Source organism: Erithacus rubecula, assembly GCF_903797595.1.
Source record: "Erithacus rubecula genome assembly, chromosome: 6".
Taxonomy (NCBI): Eukaryota; Metazoa; Chordata; class Aves; order Passeriformes; family Muscicapidae; genus Erithacus; species Erithacus rubecula.
This window is the reverse complement of record NC_136688.1, coordinates 1,529,141-1,551,376: the sequence shown is the minus strand read 5'-3', so window position 1 is coordinate 1,551,376 and position 22,236 is coordinate 1,529,141. Positions and strand designations below refer to the sequence as shown.

Below are 22,236 nucleotides of genomic sequence, written 5' to 3'. Positions count from 1 at the left end.
AGGTCCAGCACTTAATGACACCTGAAGGACCAAAATGGGATAGGAACTTGTGCTGGGGACTCGGCCAGTATTCCTGCCTGCATAGAATGGGACACTCAGTAAAAATACATTGTTTCTTCTGGAGCATTTAAGTGCTTAATCCTCACCAGCTAATGCACAAATACCTACATTTGAAATTCATTGCCCAACCTCTTTATACTCTCAGCAAGTCATTAAAAAAAGCCAAATGAATTCAAAGAGGACAATGCCAAATCCAACGTCTCAGCCTAGGCAATCCTCAAGCTGTATTAAGGCACTCCATTAAAACACTTGAGAAGGAGTTTTGAGGGACAGCTAGTCCTCAGCATACAGCATCTCAAGGATTCAAAGCCATGTTTCTAGCACCTCCACTCCTGGGTCTCAATGATGCTTCTCTTCCAGAGTGGGAGAGCAAATGTCCTTTTCCAACATATGGTGCTGAGTTTGTAAGATTTTTAAAAGACTAGAAAGAGCAATAGAAAAGGTCTTTAAAAAAAAAAAAAACAACAAAAACACTCAAACAAGTACAGGAATTCTTTATGCACAAACACCTATGCAAACACAGGTTTCCTTCCCCACTGATAGAGGACATGTGGGAATACCTTGGATCATGTATGATATTGTAGAACCTTGTGCCCAGGCTGGGCTAGCCCTGGGAAAGCCTTGCAGACCCACTCCTTTGGGATGGGACCCTGAGGACAAGCTGCCCTGAGAAAAATCCCATCCCAGAGGAACCAGAGAAAGAGGAAGGAGAGATGACCTCAGAGCAAGCCTGGGAAACACCTAACTTTCTACAGGCACAAACCACCAAACAAAGACCTGGACATACTGGCCAAGAGCACAGGGAGACCACGAGCTGCTTTCTGACAATTCAGCTGTTCCTCAGAGAAGAGTGTGTGTGTGTTTGTGGGGCAGGAACCAGCCAGCAGCAATCACAAAATGCAGAGAAGGTGCACCCAGCATTCCCAGTGCAGGTATGTTTGGCTCTTGGCAGAAAGGAGTGCTGACACCTCCAAACATTGCCAGAGCTTGGAAAAAAAAATAAAAATTGGCAAGTGAAAACAGCAACCACAAAGCCTCCAAAACAACCAACACAACCCATCTTTATTCTTATCTAGAGACTCCTGTGTTGTTTATCCAACCTGCTGCACACCACCAGCTGCCTCAGGCAGGCATCCAGAGGGAGAGACCAGCTCCCTGCTGCACACTCACATTTCCTGGGGAAAGCAATGTTCACAGCAGGAACATTAAACCAGCAAGAGCCCTACAAGTGCTCTCCCTGTCAGACAGCTTCACAACACCATCTAGGTGCCAATGGTTTACCTGGGCTGGCAGGAATAACAAGGAGCAAAAGGGAGGCTGCCACTCACAGGGCTCCTCTGTCAACACAGCAACTCTCCTGCAGGATGCTCTAGGTGTCTCCTGTCCTAGGCAGTGCCTGCTGTGCTCAGGAGCACAATGGGTCTAACACCACATGGACATCCATGGGAGGCTCTGGACCCCAAAGGGCTGTTGAGAGCACTGTGACATTCCACTGTCATGCAGGAGGCACCTGAGAGGACACAGGAAGGACTGAGCATGAGGCTCCAGAGATGAAGAGCTCCAGCAGGTTCTGTGTGCTGCAGCAGGGCTAGGAAGTAGTAGCAGAAGAAGCCTTCATGGCTCAATTGTCCTGAAGTTTCCATCTCTGTGTTTGGTTAAAAAGTGTTATGTCAGGTTTGGTTTCAGGTTATTTCCCCCCATGCCCTCCCCCCCTTTTCTTTTCCTTGTTAGTTAAAGCAACAAGTTATTCTAGATGACTAGCCTGGGGCAGCTGGAAGCACCCCAACCCTCAAGAAAGTGCTGGCTCCAGCCCACAAAAAGCCAGATAATCAGCTGCTTTTAGGAGCTCCTGAACTTGGCATCTGAAAAATGGAAGGACATAAAAATGGTAGCAATCCTTCACAACAACAGGATTCTGTTAAAAACCTTCAGTGGAGCCACGCTTAAGCTTTAATTTGAATACACAGGTTTACAAGGGCATAGACAAGTTGGGACAGATGGAAGAACATCCTTTAAAAAGATGCCCTTGAAAACAATGCACACACACAAAGCTGACACTTAAAGTGTCCCTCACACCTTTGTTTAATCTTGGGCACAGAGAAACCCATTGTCAAACAGCACCTGGATTTCTCCCCAGCTCACCACAGCACCCAACCTCACATGACTCCAGAAAATACTCTGCTCTGAAGCCTTGGCACACACATCACTGCCTCCAAGCCAGGAAGGATTAACTCTTTGTCTGGAATGGGTCCCAAAGCATTCCCTCCCCAGCACATGGAGAAACAACAGACCAACAGAACATGGGTGTAGGTCAATTCTGAGCCACCACGGAAGTTTTTCCTATAATATGACATGAACAAGATAGGACAGAGAGATGCTGAAAAACATGGAAGTGAAGGACCAGTGTGGACCATGCAAATGCACTCCAGCAATATTTCCCTGCAGCACCTGGTGACAGTGAAGGCAACCACAGGACACATCTCCACTATGGAGGTGGACAACACACACATTGCCAGATTATTGCTCAGGTCTGCCTCTTTAAGACCTGGGTAAAACTAATTTCCATGTCCCTCTCACACTCATTTGCAAAGGGTTTTTTTATATTTCAGAGCAACTGGCATGCCCTTGCTAGGAAATAGTGCAGGATCCTGGGAACCCTTGTGCTCAATGCTGAGTGCTGGGCATCCACAGGTGCTGCAAGCAGCTCTCCCTGGCCTTGCAACTTTGTAAGACATGGTGGAAGAAAGGCTTCAGGAAGATGCGAGCAGCTTCTAATTTCCATGCCATTTCTTTCAAGAGGGCATGGGGAAGAGATATGCTGAGAGGGAGTCCAGGCACCGTGCTCAGGCTCTCCCCCAGCAGATAACTGGGATGTGGGAGGATTCCTGGCATTCCAACAGCACCAACAGAAGGTAAGAACATCCCCCCTTCCCCACAGCCCCTTTCTGAGAAGACACCACCAGCACTGCCTGATAAGGAAAACAAGCAGCGTTGGGAAAACGCTTCCCACTCCTACCCACGGCAGATACAGCGTGTGCTCACGGTTTGCTCTCCTCTCCATAAGAGGGGCTGCAATTCCTGCCTCACGAGCAGTGCAGCTGTCCCCGAGGCGAGCTGACAGCTGTGTGCAGCACCGCTGCCCCGTTCCGGCAGCCGTGCTCGCCCCATCACAGCGAGCTCCGGCAGTCGTGCTCCCACACGCTCCGGGCCGGTGCCTGCCCGGCAAGTCCCGGCACAGCACGGTGCCGGCATCCCGGGCACTTGGCCCCGGCTCACGGCCAGCAGCAGCCAAAGCCCCCGTCTCGCCTCTTTCCACCATTTCTCACCCGTTTCCGCCTAATTTCGCCTGAAATCTGCCATCCCAAGGGGAGCGCCATGGGCTGCGCCTGAGGCAGCCGCTCGGAGTGAGAGGTGCCACGGCTGTGACCCCTTCTTCTGTACTGTACCCTTGAACCCGCTTTTGGGTTTTTAACCTGCAATTACAAAGCGCTGTTGCAGGGCAGGGAAAAAAAGCAGGAGAGGAGTTGGGTGTCCCGTCCCCCCGCCCCTCCTCCCCGCAGCAGGCCACAAGTGGAGTTACGAAACAACCTGCCAACCCACCGGCAGAGTTCACGGAAGGCATCAGAAGTATGCGGCTGGAGCCTGGCTCTTATCGAGGAATTTAACCCCTCTCCTCGGGGAGACGGAGACGTCTCTGAAGGGAGAAAGGACGGGCGGCTCTGCCGCAGGGATGCGAGGGGAGGAGGCGCCTGGCACGGGCAGCCGAGACCCCCGGACAGCGATCGCCGCTCCGGCGGGGCCGCGGCGCTGCTCGGAGCGCCTGGGCAGGGGGAGCGGAGCCACCGCTGCTCCACCGACCGGGACACGGCCGGGGCCGCACCGGGCAGGTGCCAGCGGGGCTCGGGCTCCTCGCCAGCCGGGCTGTCCCCGCGGGATCCGGGGCTCCTCGGCGCCCTGCCCCAAGCCAAGCTGCTCGCCGCCCCTGCCCCAGGGACGGCTCTCTCCGCGGACCCCCGGGGCCGCAGCCCCTGCTCGGGGCAGTACCGGCGGTACCGGCCCGGCTGCGGCACGGCAGGGCCGCGCCCGGTGCTGCCAGAGCACCGGCAGCCGCTGCCCGGGAGGCCCAGCCCAGCCCAGCCCGGCCCGGCCCGCTCCCGTGCGCACTCACCTGCCGCCGGCCCGGCCACGGCAGCGCTGCTCCGGCTCCAGCCCCGGCTCCAGCCCCGGCTCCTCTGCTGGGGGCGGCGGCCGCTCCGCTCTCAGCGCTCCGCAGCGCGGAGCCGCGCCGGCCCCAGCCCCGCCCTGCGCGCCCCGCCCCGCCAGGTGAGCGCCGCCCCCGCCAGGTGAGCCCCGCCCCACCACGCACCAACTCCCCCGCAGCACCGCGGCAGTTTAAAAAAAAAAAAGTCTGAATTCTCCTTAAAATAAAAACAACTTTAATTCTTCTTTTAAAGCCTCCCCCAGCGACCTTAAATTCTTCTCTTTTAAAAAAAAGTCATAAAACCTCTAAGAAATAAATAAATTAAAATTCTCCTTTTAAAATAAAGTCCTATATTCTCCTGTTTGATTTTTTTTAAAGAACTCATAAATTCCACCTTATCCCCCTAAAGTCTTAAACTCTACAATAAAAATAAATATTTTTAAAAGTATTGAATTCTCATTTTATTTAAAAAGACCATTAACTTATCTGAAAAAAAAATTATCAGAAAATCTGAAAATATTATTATGTTTTTAAAAAGAAGACTTAAAAACGCCTTTCCTAAAAACAAACCAAGAAAAACCACCCTGTGCTTCCCTATCCCTGACTCCTGGCTCTGTGGGGACCATATGAGCAGCTCATTCCTGCCTGGAAGTGCTCAGCCTGTCTGACAGCAGGTCCCCGAGTAGAAAAAAAGAGAAAACAAGCCCTTTTCAGAGAGGGAGAGCTTGGCCTGGTGCACGAGGAGGGTGCAGCCCTCGAGCCCCGTGCCCTTCAGCCAGCCGGGGGCTCAGAACGCCCTAAACCGCAGGAAGATGCTGGCAGGGAGACAGGTTCAGCCGGTTTTGGAAGAAGCAGGTGTCTGCTGCCATGCTGGAGGCTTTGGAAACTTCTCACCTCCTCCCTCCGTCAGCTTTTCCCATCCTAACTCTCAAAAACTCGCCTGAAAGCTCCCCCCAGCCTGCATGCCAATGTCCTTCCTTCATGCCCTCCAAGCAATGGGGATGGCTGTGGTGGCATCAGCATCCCATCCTCAGGGTCTCTGCTGGTGAAGGTGCTCCAGCAAGGCCTGTGCTGGCACAACCCCAGTGCCAGATGCACAGTTACCTTTTTATTTCTTTATCCAAAATTTCTGGTGAAATGTCCTACTACTCACAAGAAAGAATAACACCATCAGACTCTGGATCCTGAGGTGACTGCCCCCAAATAGATCTCACGGTTTGCTGCTCCACCACAAAATGGGTGCTAATTCCAATTATGGTCAGAAAAATCCTCATCTCATGTGGGCCTTATGATATCCTTGTCTAAGGTTTATGATATCTTTAAGTACTTCCCTTCTCTACATGGAAGCTGCTGGGATTAGGAGGTGATGCAACACACAGTCCATAGCTGTCACTTCGGCAGCTTTAATTGGGTTTTTAAATGAAGTTTCTGTTGTTCTGACATATTCCTCATAATTACGCTCTCCTAAAATCAGATAGTACATCTGGCACTCTGTAACACAGGCCATGCCCTGGGGACCTTACAGCACAGGAGGAACAAAAATCTATAAAAGAAAACAACAAAGGCTGTTCTCAGGAGATACATATCTTATTTAATAGGTTGGATACTATTCTGAGATCCCAATCGGACACAAGCTGAGCAGGGGTTCATTTGCCACTAGCAAGGATGGTTGCCTTTCTTTTAAGAAAAAGATTTTAAGTTTTAAATCTTTCTACCTTTAGCAGGTTGTAAAAAGTTTGGATATCTGTTTTCACTTGTAAAATTGTTACTGTGAAAAATAAATAAACTAACTCTGACTCACATATCTGCATGATCCCTTGATTCCTCACCCTATGAAGAGTTCTCCACACCTTCTATCAACTAAGATGGATAAAAGTGGCCAGTGTAGTTTCACACCAGTGAGCTTTTCCAGACTGGCTCATGGTCCATCTTCTCCAGCCATAGCTCTGTCTCAGCCCACCTTCAGATTTATTCTTAAAGCTCCTGTGATGTTGAGGCCATGTTCAGGAACTGACCAGGAAGAGTGACAGAGTTGATTTCTGGGTTTGTGTCCACTGGTTTTGCTGGATTTTCTACAGGTGTACCTTAGAGTTTTGAAAAGCCATGTCCTCACTGTACAGTGAGCAGCTAGGCTGATTTAGGGAGGAGAGCAATGCTGTCTCAGCATCCTGAGCTGAATCATTACCAAGCAGGTCCTTTGGTCTCTCCAGCAGCAGATGAGATAGTAATCCTATCTGAGTTTCCTCAAAGAAGATGATGCTGTCTCATTGCTGTGCTCAGGAGCACAACAAGAAGTGTCCTGGTTCTGAGGCTTCTTAAGATACAGAATATGTTTGCACAAAACCCCTTCCTGAGTACAAATGTACAGTGGGTGAGCAGCAGGTCACCAGCTACAGCCTCTCTTAGTAGAGCACATCTTCCCTGGGACCCACCCAAGCCCAGCAGTGTTAGTCCATGCTACAGTTCATGGGCAGGGTGGGCATGAGGGGGAAAATGGGTATTTGAGGCACCAGGACCTGCAGAGCTGTTGGGTTTGGCTTTTGGCACAAACCCAGTACCCCCTGAGCTGTGGTTGGGAGGGAAAAGTGGGCAGCAGCATGCTGTCAAACCTTCCTGCCTGCTTTCCTCTCCTCCCCCTTGCCATGGACCCTTGAGGTCTGGCAATGTGCCTCCAGATCCTGCAAGCCTCAGGAAATTTGTCAGTCACTATCCATTTCCTGATGCATTAGAACACTTCATGTGCCTCAGAGAAATTACCCAGTGCATCCCTTGCCTGGCTGAGCACACAGAAGGGCACATTTTCCCCAGAAGATGAGCTTCCCTCTCAAATAAAGACAATCACCCCCAAAATCCCAGCATTTCAGGAAAGCCCTGGCACCAGGAGAGAAAAGTGGCGAGTACCATAATGGCATGTTGATTTTCTCTTCTACCTCAAAAGCTGTAATCCAAAGCTAGAAGTGAGGACCTCTCTCTCTCTCAACAATGTATGTAAATAATACATATAATTACTTCCATAAATATATATATACACACACATATATATATACACACACACAAGAGTACTGCCTTCTGTTGCCCAACACACATTTGTAGCAGTATTACAAAGTGCCCACTTGACCCTTTCAGCACTCTTAGGGTTTTTGGAATGTTTGGAGGGTATTAAGCTTTTCCAGGTTCTTTGTAAGATTTTGAACTCGCCATGTATTTGCTGGCAAGGTTTTATTTTGTGACCAATACACTGTTTTGGAGACAGAAGATGCTGCCTCAAGTGTAACAAAAGGGTTTCTCTGGAAGTATTTTTTCCTCTGTTTCTAGGACAACAAGAGACATAAGAAAAGATCCTGCAGGCATCACAGCAAAGCCAAATCAGGGCTTGGCACTGCAGAGCCCTGCAGCTGACTGCCAGGGTACAACAGACTGTACCCCCTCATTTCCACCCACAACCCTGCTTGGGCTCGGGCTTGCAGGAAGGTCTGGTGGGGAGATGAGCCATTCTCCTCCAAGGGCAGGCCTTGTGGCCTCTGAAATGTGTGTATTTCCATCCTCCTGTTTATTCAAGGGAGTATTCCTTCTGCCTCTGCACAAGCCAGGAAAAGTTTCTGGGCACTTGTTCCTGTGGCTGCAAGGAATGGGGATGCTCACCAGCAGCAGGATTGCAGTCTGAATCATTGCTCTGATGGCTTTGGATTGCCCTGTGTAGTCACACAGCCTGCTCCCAAAGGCACTGACAGCCACCACAGGGGCTGCACATGCCTCTCTGCTTTCCACACTCTGGTGGAGGGAACAGTGAAGTGAGACCTGCAAAGGGCCTCATGAAAATGGTGCTCAGCACACTCACAGTACAAGATGAATGCAAAACCCCTGAGAGAGTCAGAGCCAAACATTCCAGGTCTCTACATCCTCCAGAAATCTGCATTGCCTGGTCTTTGCTAGAATGGCTCTTGTAAAAGATCCAAAAAGCAAAATCTACCTTCAAAGTGGAAGTGAATAACTCAAAACGAGGAGGAGGGTTCTTACATATCCATTTTGCAATAAAAAGTAGGCAAAAACGTGATTGAGTTAGGCTGGAGCTCCTGCATTCCCATTCAGCAACCCCGAGGGAGAGCACGGCTGGATCATTACAACTTCATTGCCATTCCCCACTTCAAACAGCAAGCTGAGATGTGACACTGGGATCAGGGGAGGAAAGAACAGCGGTGGATGGAACTGAGAGAGAGAAAATGGATGGGAGAAACAGAAAGGGGGAAAGGCAACAGCATCAGGAGAAGAAAAGAGGCCCCGGACACATAGCTCAAGGTTTTGTTTCCTGTCCAGGTGCTGGGAGAAGACCTGCTTTTCGCCTAGGAAATAGCCTCATTAATTATGGCTGTTGAGTATGGGAATGCAGCAGCTCTTTGCCATTCTGCTGCTCGGGCAGCCTGTGACCCGAGCCGTTTCAGGTTTCCCAAGCATTAGCAGTGTGGTCATGCTAATTTAGTTCGGTTTTTCAAAGCTTGTGGGGAAAAGTCCTCTTCTTCCCAGAGGCATTGAAAGTTTTGACATCCGACCCTCCCTTTTACTAGCAGGTTCAAAAGCAGCATTGCAGCTGTTAAAGTTTTTCTTCATTGCCTCAATGATTCTCTGATGGGGACCAAGCTGGTGTTTATCTAGGCTTGACCTCTCTTCTTTGAGCCCGGAGATGTCTCTTTCGTTCAGTGCTACAGGCAGGGCAATGCTGCAAACCTCCCTGCCTTGCCATTCACTCCCTCCCTGCTTGCAAAGGCACCAGTGCCCATTACTAATCCATCCCACACAGGAGTGGGGATCCCCGGCACTGATCCCATTTGTCCATCACACTGCAGATTCATTCACATTTAATCCACCATGGCTTTCTATGAAACACGCCCTCCTCCTGCTCTGATGCTGGAACCCATCGGGTTCCAAAAGTCACAATGCTGGTTTCAGGGGAAGAAAAATGTACCCTTCGAACAGGCTGGCCTGGCATGGACCTTTGGTGTCTCATCCTTCCCACACGCCAAGACTCATTATTTGCAGGGATATCCACCCCCTAATTTACATCTTTGTCACCACATCCGGGTGACAGGCTCCTCTTTCTCAAGGGCTGAGATCCATCCAGGCACGTGAGCACAGGGTTTAACATCAAGCATCTGGTTTCAGGATGTTGCTCACATGTCACATCCTTAGCTTGGGACATTGGAGAGAGATGACCTGATTTGTAACTGTTTGTATCCTGGATATTTACTCACCAGCAGCCCGATTTTCAAGCCAGGACAGGCGGGCGGTGCCTTCTGCTTTACCACAGGTTTCACCAGCTCATCTCAGTGCTGAAGCATTAAGTTAGGATGCAAAGTGAGGTGAGAGAAGGCAGGAAGGGAAACATCTCTGAACTACTCGTCCCTAGAGCTGTGGGGATTAACCACATTCACACAGACAGATTAGGGTCATTAACGCAGTCATTAAAAAAAGGGAGAGTCCTACTGTGAATAATGGCAGGTGCTTCACACACTGGCAGGTGCCTGGTCCCTGTGGTGGAGACTTGAAGGCGATGAGATGGTGATGAGTGTGAGACACATCTGCCAAGGCAGGACAATATTCACCCTTTTTACACCTCTCCTGCATCTGAAAATGGTGGCAAGCATAGGAATGCTATGGATGAAGGTCTCGAAACTACCCTGAATCACTCCCCCAGTGCCCATGTTGCACAGCACTCTGCAGAAAGGTGCTTCTGGTTGAGGCTGGGATAGGGGCCTGGGCTCTGGGTCCTGCACCCCTGCCTCAGTTATTATCTTTTTAGGTGAGCTCAGCTTTCTCGAGCTGCAAAATCGGGATAATTGTTGCTTTGCTCCAGGGGGTGTGGAGGAATAATTATATAATGTTTATGAAATGCTTTCAGATTCCCTGAACAAGAGAGGTGAGATAAGCAGCAAGGGTTCATGAGGTAGGTGGGAAGAGTTATGATGAATTATTGTGATTCAAAGGTAAATTAATGTTATTGCTGCCTAATAAGCAGACACAGCCATTAGCCTCCGACAACCTGATTTCTAACTCTGTTAGCTCCTTTTCCCCTCCTTCTTCCCAGCAAAAATGTGGTTTCACACTTTGCTACTCACACCCAGTTGAATTGACTATAATAAGCTGATAAATCATGTGAGGCTGAGCCTGGTGCTTGTGGATGAGACCTGCAGCAGGACAGCTTGCACCACTGCCATGAGCTTCTCACTCTGATAGCACCTGGGGGAGGCAGACCACTCTTCCTTTGCAATGGGGGAGCATCCCCAGATGTAGCCTCCCATCCAGCTTCAAGCAGCAAAATTGCTGTGTGAGCTCCAAACCTCTGTGGGCAGGTCAGGATACTAGAGTGCCTAGATGTGATCCTACCACTCATGGTTACCATCCCTCAGGTGAGCTGGAAACACATCCTTGAGTGTGCCTGTAGCCCAGCCTTTGCTCAGAAAGGCTTAATCCCCCGGAAGGGCCTTGCCCCTGGTGCTGGGTAGGAGGCACGGGGGCACGTGACACAGTGAGGCAGGCACAAGGGAGCTCAGAACTGCTCTGAGCTGAGCTGAAAACAGTCCTTAGGCACTTTGACATCTTTGCTGGAAACAAAGCAACCTGACCCTGTTTTAAAGCAGTGTGAGTAAAGTGAATCTCGGGCTGGTAGTGAGCAGGTTTTTTCTGGTTCTTGCTCCATGCATTTCCCCTCCTTCCAGCCTGGGCTCCTGGTTTCGAGCTGGGAGAGGGCACCATGAGCCTGGCACAGCTTCCACCCTCTAGGACACCTTTCTGCTCTTACCTGTGCCATTCCTATTGGCCCCTAATTGCTTTCCCAGCACCATGGCTCAGAAGCCACGTGCCTGGCTGTGCTCTCAGAATGCCCCCATTGCACAGCCAGCCCCACATCTCCAGCCTCACAGCCCTCTCTCTCCACCAGCACGGGAGGTTCTCTCCCACGCCTCGCTCTGCTCGTGCCAGGTGTCAGAGCAGAGTCTTGCACCAGCTCTGTGCCTTGCTGGTACCCAAGTGAGGACCTTGGGCAGAAATAAGGAGAGTCCCAAGCCTGGATTGCTTTTGGTACTGACTTGGACATAAGCTCCTAAAGTACAAGCAAGATTTCATCTATTTATCCTTTTTATATCAATTTTTCTTTCTTTTTTTTTTTTCCCTGCCAGGAGGACCAGGGTTGTGCATGAAGACCCCAGTTCAGTAAGATAATTACCCCTGGGCTAGAATCCAACACTGAAGAATTAAACCCCTGCAGGATTTAAGCCTGAGTTTCAGTCCTGTTGAGCCAAAAGTCTTTGGAGAATAGGATTGAAGGCCTAAAATCATTCCAGTTCCTCTGTGCCTCCCTGGAAAACCCAAGTCTGGTGGGGAAAGCGCTTTTTTAAAAGTGCAATGAAGACAACAATAGTTATTTTTAGTTGATCAAGTCCTAACTGGGTCCTAGATGCACCTGAAACATACAAGTAATACCTACACAAAGAACAGAGATTTTTTTTTTCCTATTTGATAAAATTTTTCAGTCTCTATTTTAATTTTAAAGATAAATTGCTATCATCTTCAAGGGACTGATTTCTTATTAACTATTGATTTTACATGAAGATGTTATTTGTCAGGATATTTATCTGCTTTCCATGCCCATAGTACTCGAGTAGGATAGGTAATGTCAACTGGAATTCGTTTGGGGAGATAAATAGAAAATAGATTTTATAACCTACTCTGCTAAGAATAAATAGTGCCCAATACTCTACACAGAATCCCTTAGCCCAGGTTTTCCTAGTAACTACATAAATCATTCAAAGTTGCTTTTCCATCTGTGTGTTAGTGGCATGCCTGAAACAGAAATATCATCCAACAGATGCACATTCAGCATGTATCTTCCTTTCTATTGGAAGTCAGTAAATTGGCTTTTGCTCCCATAATGCTGAGCTCTTGGCAATTTTTGAGCACAGCCATACTCAGCACACAGCAGGCAGCTCTAATAACAGGCGACCTAAGCAAAAAGGAGGATTTAGACTGCCCTTGCTCACCTAGATTTTCCACCTCTTAATAGTCAATATTTGCCTTCAGGCTGTGGGTTACTTAAGGAAGTCAGGCCAGCCCTGTACCAGTGAGGCTTTGCAAAGTGCTGCTGGTCTCCTGCAGCGTGTGTGAGCCAGCACAGCCCCAAACACACACAGCAGCCCCAGGGGGACATGTCACAGCACATGAGTCCCCTCCAAACAGCACTCTGGCCAGCCCCTTGCTTTTCCTACCAAGCAATCCCCCTTTTCCCCCCAGGCATGGGAAAGATGCCCTGGCTGCCATTCAGAGTGGGAAACAACTGAAAAGCCAGAAACTTTAGACGGGATGAAGGCTGGACTGTCGCCCTCAACAAGTGGGAGTTTTAGAAAACACCACTTTGTGAAACCAGAGAGAGAAAACAATGCAGAGGCTGGCACGGGCAATGAAATATGTATGTACCTAGGACCTCATCCAGCCCTCTCCCGCCACTGTACCTCTCAGCTTCCCATTCAAGGGGCACTGGATCTCATCCAAAAACGATGCAGGGGAACAAATGTAGCCCTGGCAACCCCACCGAGGGCAGGGAGGAACAAAGAGGACCCCGGGCTGAATTTGTTTCTATTTTTAATCCTTATCTTTACCCATCACCCCCATGCATGGAAAGAGCCTTCTCAGCTGTATAGATTTGCATTGCTATGGGAGTTTGAAGTGATAAAACATTTGGCCTGCCTATTCAGAAGCAATTAGTGATTCAAAGCAGCCTGAGACATCTTAAAGGGGCCTGGTTTTCCAAGAGACAGGTGCTCTGAGCTGACTTCAGGGAAAACAAAGTTTTTTAGGAAAAAAAGAAGTCACTGGTTGCTTGAAAATGCAATTTCTTCAAGACTTAGTAATGAAAAATAAATATTCACAGAAAATTCCAGATTAGGCTGGTAAAATCTGGGAGGAGGTGGGGAGAGAGGCCTGATTTACAGTGCTGGTGGAAAGAATACTTATCTCTCTATTGAACATATATAATTTATCTCTTTATGTTATGGGTTTCCCCTCCACCACCATGACTAATGCAGGCAGAGCCATCCCAGCATCCCTGTCCCAACAGCATCAGCACCAAGACAGAATTTCTCACCCATATCTCCCACCAAGAGAGGAGGTATTTTTTTGAGCATTGCTGCCCTTAGACTTCTAAATCTACTCTGGCAAAAGGGCAGTTTACCAGCCTTTAACCTGACTGCACATCCTGCCACTGTTAAAGGGCAAACTGAGGAAAGGAAGGAGAACTGCACATGCAGTACAGGCTCTGGCAGGATGAGAAGCCCTGGAAAGGCAGCATGGGGATGACCAGCTCTCAAGGTCCTTGGGAAAAGCCAGGAAAACCCAAGCTAAGGGCACGAGTGCCCGTGCAGAGACATCAGGGCAAGACAAGTTGGTATACAAATGTTTCATGCAGAGAAGAAAACATCCATCTCCCCCTGAAGGGGTTGTCCTGTGGTGTCCTCCCCATGCAGCTCCTTTTCTCCCTTTATCACCAGGAGGACAGTTTCCTGCTCCTGAGAGCAAATTGAGGGCTTTTGCTTTGTGCTGGGAGGCTTCCAGCTCCTCTCTATCCCCATGCTATTAGAGTTATGCTGACACAACCACTGAATTGCTGGGTTCAGGAGAAAAAAAGGGAGGAGGAAGAGATCTGTAACTTCCATCGGAGGCGTCTACTCCTCCCTACTGTACTGGTTACAGCACCTGGACTCCCTGCAAACCATCCCAGTCAGCAGAGTCGTTTCCCACTACACGTGCCACATAGCCCGGGGGCTGCTGCTGGGTCTCTGCCAGGCAGAGAACAGCACAAGAAGACTGCAGGAAAAGGGTAGGGCTGAGTTTGGAGAGAAAAGGAAAAAAAATAAATTATTTATTCCAGAGAGCACTTGAAAGCCTACAGGGCAGGGGGCCACAGCTGGCAGGGGATGTGTTTTACACTGCTTTTTAATTCTGAGAGCTGATATATCCAATCACCATCTCTAACATCCTGCCCTGGCAAGCTGGATGGGTGGGGGGGCAATAATCTCCCAGGCTGTGACATGCAGACTAAGGGAGATACCAGGCAGCAGACACATTCAGCAGCCCTCAGGGGCTTCCAAGGCAAAGCACTGGCTGTAAGCAGGTGCTGCTCAGCCCCAGCAAGCAATGGAGGAACACCCAGGTGGTGCAGATATGTCCCTTTTCCCATAGAACTGCAGGAATCAAATGCTCATTGGGGAAAAAAACACCCTCCACTACATGGAGCTCTGCAGGGCATAAAGAGCATCTCAGCTGCTCAGCTCCTGGGCTGGCTTAGCATGGTCCAGCTAGGTCTCCAGCTGAGACCAGGCCTGCATCATGCACTGGCACACACATGGGGACACCTCCTACCCCAGCAGCTTTCAGGCTGGAGAATAGTAACAAGAGGAGAGACAAAAAACACTTCTTCCTGTTTCCCAAACATGATGCAGCTCAAGTGCAAAATTAACAGCATATAGATATCAACCTACATCTTCAGGCACTTTCATGTCCTCATGCAACTGATCCTGACTGGACTGATTTTTGCCCAAGCTACAGAACATCGAAGGCAGAGGCATGAATTGCAATTGCTTTCCCTGGTCCCAGGGTGCTAAACCTGCACTTCCCTGATCGTGAAGAAATCATTTGGCCAAAACAAGGGGCCAGGCCTGCAAAACTATTCCTGGTGCTCTTCAGAGTGTGCTACACCTGCAAGAATAACCTAGATTTCAGGCAAGGTCATAAGCACAAGTGAAATGTAAAAAAGCAGCAGTAGAGAGGGAAGCACAGGTGTGGAGAAAGAGGCCCAAGACACCTGTCTGGGGCTAAGCTTGGAGGGTCTACCAGCCTCATGGCATCTGCTGTGCTTCTTGTCTCCCCAACAATAGCTGTTTGTGTGGATATCTCACTTCTCTTAGCACATGCACATGCACCATCAGGTTTGAATTCCTACTGTTGCAAAGACAGGCTAGAGATTGGACCCTGAAATGCTGGAAAGGCTCAGAAAGCAAAGCACACTCACGATATACTTATTCAATCTTAAACCTTGGGGCTGTGCTGCTTTTTGAGTTGGCAAACTCTGTGGGATGAAGAGACTACTAAAATGCCAGAAGTTATGCCCCTGAATCAGGTGTCAGAGAGGATAAACAGGGTGTATTGACAGCTACAGGCAGGACTTTCTTAGAACTCACAGGATCCTCAAGACCACAAAGCAACCACCTGGAAAAACGCACCAGACAAGAAAGAGGAGGTACAGCAGGACCAGCAGGTCCAGAGGTGGTCCAGAAGGACATCTCCAACCCCCTGCTGGTACCATCACCTACCCCCTTCCTCCCAAAGGACATTTCCACCCACGCTGGTTCACCCGTGTGACAAGTTTTTCCTCCCCTACCTCTGCTCAGGTGTGACTATATCAGCTGTTTTTCAGCCAAGAGGATGCTTCACACCAAGGGATCCAGAGACAAGCCTTGTAATTAGGACACGGGTGCCACCCACCAGTTAACCCCTCCTCCTCCTCCCTCATTTAGCCTGGGAAACACATAGCCGGGTTTGTTTATATTGCTCTTACAACTTACCATTTGTGCACTCTGCTCTCTGTCTTCAAAGCACTTCAGCAGGTATTTTGCAAGCTTCTTCCCAGCTCTCATGTGACAAAGGATTTGGACAGGGGATGGAAGGGGATCAGGGAAAAGGAAAGCTAAGTAATTTGCCTGAGAGCAAAAAGAGCTGGCAGTAGATTCAGGATCAACACTCAGCAGTTCCTGCCTCTGAATCTCATGCTCTGATCTTTGCTGGTACCTCACTGCCTTCAGCTTCAAAACTCATCTTGGTACCAAAGAGCAGGTTTCAAGGGATTTCCACTGAACTGAGTGGTCCTGTACCAACAATTAAGTTACATAATTTCAAACATCTGGCAGTGGTTTGTAAACCCATGTATCAGCACATGCTTCCCTTAATAGCACCACATGTAAGATAAGGGAAAGGATTCCTCCCTTTTTCCAAGCTGTATTTTGTACTGGTTAAAGCAGGCAGTGGTGGACTGACAGCCTGCACTCCCCTCCTCATTGTGCCTGCACTACTCTTGGTGCAGAGACTAGGACTGGACTGAGGACTGTCCAGCTCAGGAAAATCCCCAGGGGAGAAAATGTTTGATTTTTTTTTTCTGCCAGACCAATGCCTCTGCATGAAGCAGTTGGAGAAATGTGCGTGCCAACAAAGAAGGTGGAGCAGCAAGTGCTTGGATCAGGATGCAGAATGAGAACAGCTTAAACTCCTTTTCCCATTGCTAGCCATAACAGTAGAGTAGCTCCAGGCATGGCAATGGAGCCTCACCAGTCTGGACCACCACTATAATTTTTCTCAGCCTGTACATGGAAATACCTGGTCCAATTGCCCAAAATTCTTAATATATTGGTAGCCCTGCCACAGCTTTATTGTCAGCACCTCTGACTTGTTAAGCCCCTTAAATCATTGCTGGACCAACAGCAGCCCCTCTCCTGGGAGGTTCTGGGTCCACAAACTACTTATTTTCTCCCCATCAGTGGAAGAATCTTGTCCTGGAGTTTGTTTTGCTGGTTTTGCTGCAATCTTTCTTGCTACAGAGGGAGAGGAAAGCTCATTAACACAGAAAGGAGAGAGAGTCTCCATCTTCATCTTTTAATCAAGAGGCAAAATGAAAAGGTTCTAGAAGATAAAGAACCACCTAACCAGAGCTTTCTATGTCCCAGACCACCAAGAAGCACCTCCCTGGGGTGAAGTGAGAGCACCACGCTCAGTCCTTTGCCCTATTAGTCCCTTTGCCCCATCCTTAACCTGCCATTTGCTCTTTTCCTGTGTGTCAAGGCACTGCCCCTTGCTTTGCTTCAACCCTCCCTGACCTAAAATAGATGTGAGGCATAGGACATCTTTCCCAAAGCCCTCCAGGACCTGCTGATGAAGACTCAGGAAGCATTAGAGGACTCTAGTATCACCCCTGCTTTGGGGATTACTCCTTTCAGGGCCAGGAGAGGCTGGCAATTACAGAGACCAAGCCTCCAGTCCTCTCCTTCATGAGGAGGGAGGGCAAAGCAATTTTGGCTTCTGCACTGCTGGGTATGCAGGGCAAACAAACACAAAGTGCCCAGGCTGGAGACCACAGGCATGGGGAGCCTGGAGCAGCACTGGAGACAGCCTCAAACACTGGGGCCAAGTGAGGACTACCAAATCCACATACATGCAGGCTGAGTAATGTCCTGAGGAGCCCAAACACACATGGAAATGGCTGGGACTTGAGAAATCTTGCCCAAGGGCAACAGGGCTCTAGCGAGTGACCGCACCAACTTATGGAGATCCCACATTCATTAAAAGTAAAATTACTGTCTCCCTTTAATAACATTATTAGTGATGTCTGCTGTCCTAGGAACCAGCATTGCTTGGACCTCACATCTATGGAGGAAATCTGAGCTCGTGCTGAAGCCTTCTGGTGAGTGAGCTTTGCCAGGGTCCCTCTGTTACCAGGCCTCTCTAGTGTCTGAGGTTTGTCTATGCCAGGCCTTCCCAGGGTCAGTCAGTGAGTATGTCTGCCTTTCCTTCCCTCAAAACCCATTTTCACAACACTTTTAGATGTCCTCAAGCAGATCATCTCCACTTCTCAACAGTGTTTAAATGGTATGAAGAGAAGGAAGGGGCATGGACTTGACAGGCACATGAGTCCCTACCATGACCGTATTTTCTTTAAGAAGGCAACAGGAAAGAAAACAGACCAAGCATTATTTTTCTTGGTGAAGAGAAGGGATAATTTCCTGTTCATGATTCAGTGCTGTCATGTGGAGACAATGACTGTCCTTTATCCTCCTCACAGCTTTGTCTTTAAAGCACCACTCATACCAGCACACCTCTCCAGGTAAGGTGCAATTACCTGGGAGTTCACTGGCTCATCACTAGCAATTACCCAACTGCCCTGTATTCCATCAACCCACCCTAATCACTACAGCCCTAAAACTGGTGGCTCCTACAATAAATATCATCATTAAACCTCTGGGAGTTTACTATCAGCCATGGAGTGATTGCTTGCTGGGGTCGCTGCAAATATGCAAACTGAACAGAAGGATTGTTATAAAATACAGTCCCACTCAAATAAAAGCAGATGCTATTAGCAAGCAACAGGCACTGTTTATTCCATAAAATACCAGGGAAGATGAGTTATTTAATGACTGACATGTTATTTAATCTGGGAGAGTCCTGCCTCACTGGGGCTAATGTTCCCAGTTCATAAACTGCCTCAGCTGAGTTGTTAGGCAGATACAGAGTGAGCCGAATTTGTTCCTGTTTATGGCCTGGAAGGTGTGGGTATGTTTTCCCCTCTCTTGGGTTTCAGACTGACATTACTGTTCATGGGTTTAATAAAGCCCAAAGAATGTACTGGCCTTAACCCTTCAGAGAAACAAGTCTTATTTGAACTTACTGGAGTAGGGAGAACTATTGGTTCATGTGGGAGCATCATCCAGTCTCAAGCTGTTCAATTTTAAAGCATGATGGTTGAAAAAACAATTAAAATACCCAGCTGGTTTAATTCACCTTTAGTGAATTTTAATTTTTATTTGTTTTCAGATTCATCTAGGTCAAACCTCCTCTTACAACATGGGACAGATGCTTTTTCTTATCTTCCATTTAGATACAAAAAGCATCACTGATTCTCACAGATCTAGCAACTGGGTTTTCTAGGCAGAGCCTCTACTGCTGTAAGCCCACCACTCCACAACTGTAAACTTTGACAGCATCTCAGTATACAGGATAATTTTTTTTGAACTGACAACTTGTGCCACATATTCCCATTTGAAGAGAGAAAAATGATGTATGTAACAGGCATGACTCTTTCCCTCTCTCTAATCTCCCCCAGCCCTGGGACAAGCTGACTGTGCTAATCTTACCCCTCCAGGTCATCAGTGGGAATCCAGGTCAGCAATAACACGCTGCCAGCAAAACACTCCCTGCTCATTTTGTGATGTCCCTCTGCCTTTCCCTGCCACTGGGATGCTGAGGAACTGCTCTTCTACTATGAGCATGATACTAGGAGGGATCTTCAAGTCTTGCCATGCCTTTGGGTCTATGAGAAAGAATTGTTCAGGCAGGTCTCAGCCTTGTGCTCTGATAAATAACACAAGCTGTGATCCAGAAGGTCTTGGCATCATTATCCCTCTTCATCCCCCACTTGCAGCAGCAAGACCTGAGTCGTGGTGCTGCTTTACAATGTGTGCCACTGAATCCCTGCCCTTCCATAAGCTCACCACCTGCCACTGAACCAGGGAGCTCCTCCAGGATGGCTGCTGCCCTGTGGAAGTGGTTCCTCCATTTGGACAGCTTGGACGTGCCCTGTCATTAATGGCTGGCACATCTTTCCACAGGTTTGTCTCTGCTAGTTTTGACAGGTGCAAAGTGGACTGTGCTGAGCGCTGCCTCCCCGTGCCGGCAAGCATCTCCCCACAGCCAGCTCCTCACATCTTCTTTCCTGCACACAGCTGAGCCCTGAGGCGCCCTTCCCTCCTCACCCCAAGCTCCAGAGGGACGGACATGCAGGTGGGTTGTGCGGAGGCAAAAGCAGAGCAGTTCTCTATCAGCAGGAAAAGCTGTTTCATTTCAATGTAAAGCCATCTTATTCTAGCACATCTCAGAGCCCCGGGTACCCTGCAGGGCTTTTGTGAGTTTGATTAACCAGGCGAACCCAAAACTAGCCAAAATCACTTGCTCCACCTTCTCGGGGCAAGAGAGCTGACCGCACCGCTGTTGGAAAGCCCCTTGGCTCCCCCCTCCGTGCACAGCTTCTCCCCAGACATCCCTCCCCAAACCCCACTGAAGGGTCACTTTCAAGACGCCCCAAACACCAGTGGTTTCCCCACCCCTGCTCCCGGCTGTGCCAGCCGTGCCGCCGTGTCCGTGCGGGAGCGCAGGTGTCTCCTGAGCGCCCTGCAGTCCCTGCAGGCAGAAACCCACAGCGGGGGAGCTGCCCCGGTGCGGGGCTGGGCTGGGGATGGGGCTGTGCTGGGCTGGTCCGGGCTGCCCCGAGCGCACAGGTACCTGCGGAGGGCCGGGGGCCCTGGCGCTGCTCCTCGCCCGCGATGCCGGTCGCTCCCGGAGCCCGGTGCGGACGGGAAAGTCTGGCTCCTCTGCTTCTCGTTGCCAGGACACCTTGGCGTTCAAACGTGAGCTGGGACCAATCAGCCCCGGGGCTGGGGAGCACCAGCCGCACGTCATCCGCTGCTGGCGCTGATTTGAGCGAAAAAAGCGTGACAGCGGTCACAGAGCCCGTGGGGAGCTGCCTTTGTGCGGGTGGGCTCTGCCCCCACCCTGCCGCTCGCTGGAAGCCTCTTCTGTCGGGCTGCGGAAAACAAAAGAGGCGTGGGGAAGGGAAAAGATCACTTCTCCCCAGCTGCCAGAACTGCGTTCGCAAGCCTGGGCTCTTCTGCATGTCCTCTTCTGTCTGCATGTCCTCTTTCTCCACCTCCCGGCTCCAGCCCGTATCCCGGTGCTCGCCTCACCAGGGAGAGCCTGCTCCAGGGATGCTTTCTGCCTTGGCTGCAGTCGCGATGGCATTTTTTTTTTCTCCTAGCCTGCCCCTGCAAGATGTTTTTTACGGAGCCCAGAACTGGAGCCTTAAGCCCCTCGTGAGCACAATGCAAACAGTCCATCCTTTGTTAGAGAAACTTTCCTGTCGTTCCATTCAGGGAGCACTTTGGCCATCACACTCCCAAATGGTCCTTCAGGAAAGTTTCCTTAACGCCTTGGTGTTGGCTTCTCTGCTCAAACACGTGCAGCTGCTGCCAAGGTGCACCCCTGAGTGAAAGATGCAGCCATCACCATGTTTCCTGCCGTGCTGGAGGTGGGAACTGTGCATCTTGAATCCCCACAGCCAGAGAGGGATCTTCCCAACCCAGCAGGCTCCTTCCCAAGGCGAGGCAGGTACAGGTGCCTGTACCTTGGTGGTGGTGGTAGAGGGATAGATAACAGCACCCCAGGGATTCTGGCAGAGCTTCTCCCCTCAAGCTCCCTAGACCCTCCATCTTTGTGGATCCTGCTCGGGAAATAGTTGTAGGACAACATCCTCCACACCTAGACCACATGCTGAGCCTCTGGGATAAGTGTACCTGGCTTCTCCTAACCCTGCTCACTGTCATTTATTCTCCCCAGAAGACCACTGAGGTTTTGCCAGCTCACAAGAGAAGATGACCTGAAGAGAGGTCTGAGCATGCTGGAGGGTGGGATCATAGGATCAGCTACATGTGGGGCTGTGCCTGACTCACTTCTGCATTATACCACATCCCAAACACCATTTCACTCCATTAATTAGCTATGATGCTGAGGTACTTATCCACTCCCATGGCCAACACTCAGGCTGGTTTCCTTGCCACCCCATGCCAGCAATTAATGCATCCAGGCTGGCTCCTCACCCACTCTGCCCTGCAGGTGGATGTGGATGAGCTGTAGCAGCCTTTTCTCAGTGGACTCACATCTTGCCAGTACAGCACCAGGCAGCCTGATTGCCTTCCTCACTTTGGGCTCAATACAGCTCTTTGTGACAGAGGTATGATTTAATTAAGGACATTATTTCTGCAGAAGATGGCCCATCTGAGGCTGTGAAGGTCTTGAGCTCATTAATTTTCAGACATACCTGGAGTTAATTTGTGGTGACTTTACAGAGCAGAGAGGTGCACAGAGAGGTGTCCATGTGGCTCTGAGGTTGCTCTGCTCATCCTCAGGACCAGGCCTCCAGCAGTGCTGGTTAGACCACGGTTACAGATGTCCCTTGTTTGGCTCAGATACCAGATTTCTCCATGTCTCAGTGCAGGAGAAGGTGAATGCCAATCACAGAAAGTGATGGGATGGATTTCACCCCCTCATTAGTTACATCACCCCAATTACAAGGCTTGGGGAGGGTGTCAGGTGTCAGACAGGGATGCAGCTCTGCTGCC

The 22,236-nt window shown here is 49.7% G+C and overlaps 1 protein-coding gene across 4 annotated transcripts in view; it reads right to left on the bottom strand.

The window, feature by feature from the left end:
• RASSF7 (Ras association domain family member 7) overlaps positions 1-20,361 on the bottom strand; it is a 32,609-nt gene extending 12,248 nt beyond the window's left edge. Inside the window, exons 1-3 of one of the 4 annotated variants that reach the window (XM_079307749.1) lie at positions 4,229-4,334; positions 3,649-3,754; positions 3,387-3,533 (exon numbers count right to left, since the gene is read on the bottom strand). The gene's annotated coding sequence lies outside the window, so the exon portion shown is untranslated. Of the gene's footprint in view, positions 1-3,386; positions 3,534-3,648; positions 3,755-4,228; positions 4,364-20,344 lie in introns of those variants that run through there. The other 3 variants (XM_079307750.1, XM_079307751.1, XM_079307747.1) reach the window with 3 other exon arrangements.
• Between the last annotated feature and the right edge of the window lie 1,875 nt (positions 20,362-22,236).